This window comes from Trichechus manatus, unplaced genomic scaffold, assembly GCF_000243295.1.
Source record: "Trichechus manatus latirostris isolate Lorelei unplaced genomic scaffold, TriManLat1.0 scaffold00111, whole genome shotgun sequence".
In the NCBI taxonomy this organism is placed as follows: domain Eukaryota; kingdom Metazoa; phylum Chordata; class Mammalia; order Sirenia; family Trichechidae; genus Trichechus; species Trichechus manatus.
Genome location: NW_004444047.1, coordinates 1,095,749 through 1,101,760, shown reverse-complemented (window position 1 = coordinate 1,101,760; position 6,012 = coordinate 1,095,749). Strand labels below are relative to the sequence as shown.

The following is a 6,012-nucleotide window of genomic DNA, read 5'->3' as shown; positions in this document are numbered from 1 at the left end:
GGCTGAGTGCTGGGACTCCCCCCCAGCCATGGCTGAGTGCTGGGACCCCCCCGCACCATGGCTGAGTGCTGGGACCCCCCCCGCCATGGCTGAGTGCTGGGACCCCCCCCGCCATGGCTGAGTGCTGGGACCACCCCCCCCCCATGGCTGAGTGCTGGGACCCCCCCTACCCATGGCTGAGTGCTGGGACGCCTCTCCACAGCTCAGCACTGGGACCACCCCTCCCTGGCCGAGCACCAAGATGGAACACCAGGCCCCTGGTGGTGGCAACCCTCTCCTCTCCTCTCCATCCTCCCGCTGCCATGGCCGCCACGGAGAGTGCCCAGGGCTGAGTCCTCTGCTTGCCCCACGACCAGGCTCAACTTTAGGAACGGGCCGTCCGCCTTCATGAAATAAATCAAAAAGGGGAAAGGCACTTTCACTTGCAGCACACTCTGACACCAAGCTCAGAGGGTCCACAAACCTCCCGGCAGCACCCAGGCCACGTGCTTTCCAACAGTGCCACGTACCCCAGACAGCTGCAGGGTGGACAGAGGACCCCAGGCCTCTGCAGCCAGCCTCTCCAAGGAGAACACACAGAGGCCTCAGCTGCACTCAGGCTGGGCCCTGCCCCCTCTCCAGCCTCCTGCGCCCTCCCCTCTCCAACACCCGGCCCCCTGTACCCAGCACAGCTTCTCATGAACAGGCCCGACCATCGGTGCCCCTGGGGCCCTGCAGTGCATGGCACAAGGAGACACTCAACCAAGCTTCCCAAACAGACAGGCTCACGTGCAGCAAAGCCTCCTCTGGGAAGCCCTCTTCCAGCGAGCTGTGGGTCCTCCCTTCTCCTGGCTCCTGGGTCTTGGGAGAATACGCTGCCCCCCACCCCACAGACATCCCGGCACTAGCTTCCTGCGGACCCTGCCCACCCACAGGCACCCACCCATAGGTGCCGCCTGCCCACAGGCACCCGCCCACAGGTGCCGGCTCCAAGCCGCCCTCCCTGTCCTAAGAGGAGCCTGAAGGGGCGTCCCTGCGTCTGATCCCTGTGGACGGTGGCACAGACAGCGCACTAGGCCTCCCAGCCATGCCAGCGCTGCACGGCTCCCGTGCCCTGGCTCCTTTCCGCTCAGCATGTCCTGAAGGCAGGCGCCTCTGCCTGGGCCCTACCACCAGAGCACCACCATGAAATTCCCACCGAACAAGGCCACTCGCTTATTCCTCACCGGCGCCACGAGCGAGGTGTGCCCGCTGCACAGGGAGGAAACTGAGGCACACGGGGACCCCCCCCCCATGCCATGCCCACGGTCTCCACCCTCACATGGCAGAGCTGGGGCTCGAGCCCCTCTGGGACCACAGACCCCTGGGTAATCTCTGGGCTCACAAAACCCTCCCGGGACACCAGCACCCTGCTCACGCTCGTCACCCTGTGAGGCTGTCGACAGACACAGCCTGCCGCTCAGAAAGGCCTCACCCAGCCTGCACCTTGGTCTCCAGGACCCTGCCATTCTCACTCGGCTCCCTGGGTGCTCCTTCGCCTCCCTGGGGAGGACTCTGGTGGGACTCAGCCCCACAGGAGGGCACCTCCACCAGGACTTCATCTGGACCCACAGAACGCGGACCGCCAAGCGGGGGAGTCGGGCGAGCCGGCCTCTGACGTGCACTCTAACACAGGAGAGCCTGTGGTCGGGGCACGGCCTCGACCATGTGTGTGCTCGTCCAGCACCCTCAGCCCGGTCTCTGCTGACTCGGTGTCGGACTGGGGCAGAGAGGCCCACGAGGCGGGAGGCACAGGCAGGCCTGGGGCTCGGGTTCCAGGGGAGGGGCGACTGGACACAGACAACCTCGGGCACGTGACACGGGCACAGCATAGGTAAAGCACCACGCCCAACGTCTGCGCCCACTGCCCTGCATCTCCACGGCGACCCACGAGGCCAGCACCACGGTCCTACCATGACTCAGACCAGGACACCAAGGCACAGCCAAAGACTCGCAACAATGAAGCTGGACCCGACTCTTCCCACTGCTACGGAAGATGCGTGAAACAGCGGGTCTGTTCGTGTTACGTACAGTGGAAAACCAGTTAGAAGAGTAGTTTGGCTCTTGAACGGATGATTCTTGAGGAAAAAAGAATCCTAAAACATAAGCCACAGCAGCTCCAGATATTCCTCTGAAGCGTGAATGGCGACTCTTAGGCGCCTAGAGCTTTGCACATGCTGTTTAAATGAGTTTCTGTCCACGAACACTTCAGCAACCTGGGCAGACGTCGAGGTCCAACTGTGCAGGGTCCCCAAAGGCTCCTTCCCAACTCTAAAGGACAAACAGGTAACGTACACCACCCACAGCATAAACCCCACCGTTTAATGGGCACAAGTGGGACATTTTAACCTGAGGACTTTCAAGGCATGGGGGTTCTCCCCCACAACACATTTCAGCTACACTTAGTGATTTGCCAACATGAAACATCCTAAGTACCTGAGCAGTAACCTAGACACAAACAGCAGGTTAGAAGATATTCAGTCCACGGGACAAAGCCAATCCGATCTATCCTCTTAACTATCAAGAATAGCGAGTGTTCACTGAGCGCGCCCCAGGACAGACAGGACAGGCACCATCACAGACACCCGCTCTCATCATGACAACCCTGCAGAGTACACCGGAGACACTTGGATTCAGAGAGGCTAAGCAACTCATGGAGAAAATACTGAAGTTGTAAAGGGTTTCACTTTACTTGGATCCACAATCAACGCCCATGGAAGCAGCAGTCAAGAAATCGAACAACGCGCTGCATCAGGCAAATCTGCAGCAAAGACCTCTTTAAGGTGTTCAAAAGCAAAGATGTCGCCTTAAGGACGAAGGTGCCCTGATTCCAAGCTATGGTGTTTTCAGTTGCCTCACATGCATGTGAAAACTGGTGTTGGCACATGTCACAACGATTGTGAGGATGGCGCAGGACCGGGCAGTGTTTTGTTCTGTTGTACACAGGGTCGTTATGAGTCGGAATCGACTTGACGGCACCCAACAACAAGCAACTCACAGGAGTCCGTGGGTGGTACAAATAGTTGAGCGCTCGGCTGCTAACCAAAAGGTTGGAGGTTCAAGTCTATTCAGAGGCACCTCAGAAGAAAGGCCTGGTGATCTACTTCCAAAAAACCAGCTATTAAAAACCCTGTGGAGCACAGCTCTACTCTGACATGCATGCAGTCAGTCAGCTCCACGACAACTGGTTTTCAGCATCTTACCCAAGGTCCCAGAGCAAGAAGCTGGATTCAAACCAGATGTGACAGCAGAGTCCATCTATGGCCTGCTGGAGAGCTTACAAATGCAGGCCCCTGCACTTGTGACAGCTGATAACCCCAGCACTTAACAATCTTTACTGACTCCTGTGTGATTGTTAAACTTCAATAGACAAGTTCTAAAAGAAAATAAACAGGGCGGGGGTGGAGCAGAGGGGATGCAGGTTCTGGAAGTAAGACTGCCTGAGTTCAAATCCCAGCTCTTACACTTAACCCATTGTGCAGCCCTGGGCTAGATTCTTAACTTCCCTGCGCCTCAGTTTCCCTGTCGTGAAATGGGGACAAGGTCCATGTGAGGCCTTTAGAATCGTGCCTGGCACGAGGTGAGCTAAGAGACTGGCTGGTTCTTTCCTGGCCCCAGAGGGACCGCCTCCCCTCCGCAGCCCCACTGAGCTAAGGCCCATTTGCATAGACAGGCCCAGACCCTCCTAAGGCGGCCAGGCTTCATCTGCACTGCCTCACCGTGCAGCTTCTTCCTGTCCCGTCTCTCCTCACACCTGTTGTGTGGCACTGACTTCACTCTGGGCCTCAACTTCCCCATCTGCAAAATGAGGGGGCTACCAAGCTGATCCACCTGGGGCCCTCCCAGCTCGACCACCTAGAGCTCTACACAACCCCCAGGACCAGCTGCCATGGAGTCAAGCCCTCCCTGCTCGACCACCTAGAATTTTAAACCCCAAGACCAGCTGCCGTCGAGTCAAGCCCTTCCACTTCGACCACCTAGAGTTTTAAATAACCCCAGGACCAGCTGCTGTTGAGTCAAGCCCTCCCCGCTCCACCACCTAGAGTTCTACGCAACCCCCAGAACCAGCTGCCATGGAGTCAAGCCTGACTCATGGCAACCCCATGTATGCCAGAGTAGAACTGCGCTGCATAGGGTTTTCAATGGCTGATTTTTCGTAAGTAGATCGCCAGGCCTTTCTTCCAAGGCACCTCTGGGTGGATGGGAACCTGCAATGTTTCAGCAGCAGCCGGAGCATTAACCATCTACACCACCCAGAGGCTCCTAAAACAACCCCAGCCTGGAAGCTTTCCTCACGCCCACATTTTGCACACATATGTTCCTATCCTAAAACCCTCTTTTATATAATAAACACATGAATGCCTATTTTGGCGACACATCTTAGGCCTCAAAGTCTCCATGTACAGCCGCAACACGCCAGGCAGGGACCCAGGCTGAGGCTGCGGGCGTGACAGGGAGTAAGCCCCGGGCGGCTGGGAGACGCTCTGAGGGGCGGGAGAAGACCCCCAAACCCACGGCTAGACGGCCTGTCCTCACTGTCAGAGCGGAACTCGAGAGGGATGGGGGAAGGGCAGGAACTGATCCGCAGGACCAAGGGGACACGGGCATCATCCAGAAGCCAGGTGAGCAGCTCCAACGCAGAGGGTGAGGGGTGGGCTGGGGGCAGATTGTGAAGTTTCACAAACATGAGTCCCAGCTCAGTGCAAAGCCCAGTGCCAGCGGCCCAGGGCGTGGAGAACGCAAAGATGAGCGGCTCAGCCTGAGCCACAGCTGCCTCTCTCCTGCTGGGCGACTCGGAGCCTGATACCTGACCTCCCTTAGTCCAGCTTCCAGAATGTGCCCCACCTGTGCAGCCACTCAAGAACCTGGAGCACAGGTTCTCACCAGAGCTGGGGATCCGGCTGAGCATACACGTGTGACAGCCAGGACAGCAGGGAGCCCGGGGGTCCAGTGGGGCCCACACCTGGGGTCACACGTGTAGGACGACCAGGACACTGAAGAGCCTGGGGGTGCTGGGAACCCAGGCTGGGCAGGAGGCAGAGGCTCCGGGAAGAAGCCGGGCGGACCTGGGTAACCTGGCAGGGGGCAGAGTTCACAGACAGCCATCGGGTCGCCGTTAGGGCTAGCCCTGTCCAGCGAAGCACAGAGCGCCCAGCACACAGCCCACCCTCTGTAAATGCAAGTGTTTGCACCCCGCGGACACCGCTGACCCCAGCAAATGAAATCACCAAGCCAGTCCCACGGGCTCCCAGCAGTGGCAAAATGCATGGGTGCACTAGAACCTTCCAAGGCAAAGCTTCCATCCCACGTTGGAGGAAACGGACTCTGGGCAGCTTGAACACAGAAATGACGAGCCCACTAAAATGCTCACTGCCTGGGCCTCGCAAGGCTCCAAGGGCGGTGGGCCGGACGACCCCTCGGACCCCTGACGAACTGTTCTCAGGCTGGCCAAGCCCACCCGCCCAGAGCACACTCCTGGGGGGGCCTGTCCTGGGCCACAGGGCAGTGGAGACGGCGGGGGGGAGCAGGTGGAGAGGGTCAGGGCCCTGGGTGGGGGTCCTCTTAAGCAGAGACCACGGGGCGCGGGGTCCCTCAGGCGGAGGGTCTGGGTCGCTGGGGCTGGTGATCTCCCTCAGGCGGAGGGCCCAGGGCGCCCCGAGGCCAGCGGCTGAGGAGAAAGTTTCCTCAAGTTCGGGAAAAGAGTACGTCGTACGCGTGACTCCGTAGGGGTGACGAGCGGCCCCCGCCCGAGGACTGCCCCCGACCACGGGAAACCCCCGCCCGTGGACCCCCTCCAGGCCCGGGCCCAGCAGGTGGCGCCCCCCCTCGTTCCTCCCTCCCCCTCGCGGCCCTCAGTACCGAGTCAGAGCGCATCCGACGCCATCCCCGGCGCCTGCGGGCCTGCAGCCAAGGCAGGTCCCGCGGGACCCGCAACTCGCGCGGCCAGGACGCGGGCGCGGCAGCGGTGGGAGACCGGAGCGGGCGGCAGGTGCG

General features: G+C 60.0%; 1 protein-coding gene across 2 annotated transcripts in view; it reads right to left on the bottom strand.

Annotated features, from left to right (window-relative positions):
* Nucleotides 1-6,012, bottom strand: part of TBC1D14 (TBC1 domain family member 14) — a 93,151-nt gene that overhangs the window by 86,713 nt on the left and 426 nt on the right. Inside the window, exon 1 of one of the 2 annotated variants that reach the window (XM_004383498.2) lies at nucleotides 5,878-6,012. The exons of the other annotated variant lie outside the window; for it this stretch is intronic. The gene's annotated coding sequence lies outside the window, so the exon portion shown is untranslated. The remainder of the gene's footprint in view (nucleotides 1-5,877) is intronic. 2 annotated transcript variants of the gene reach the window in all.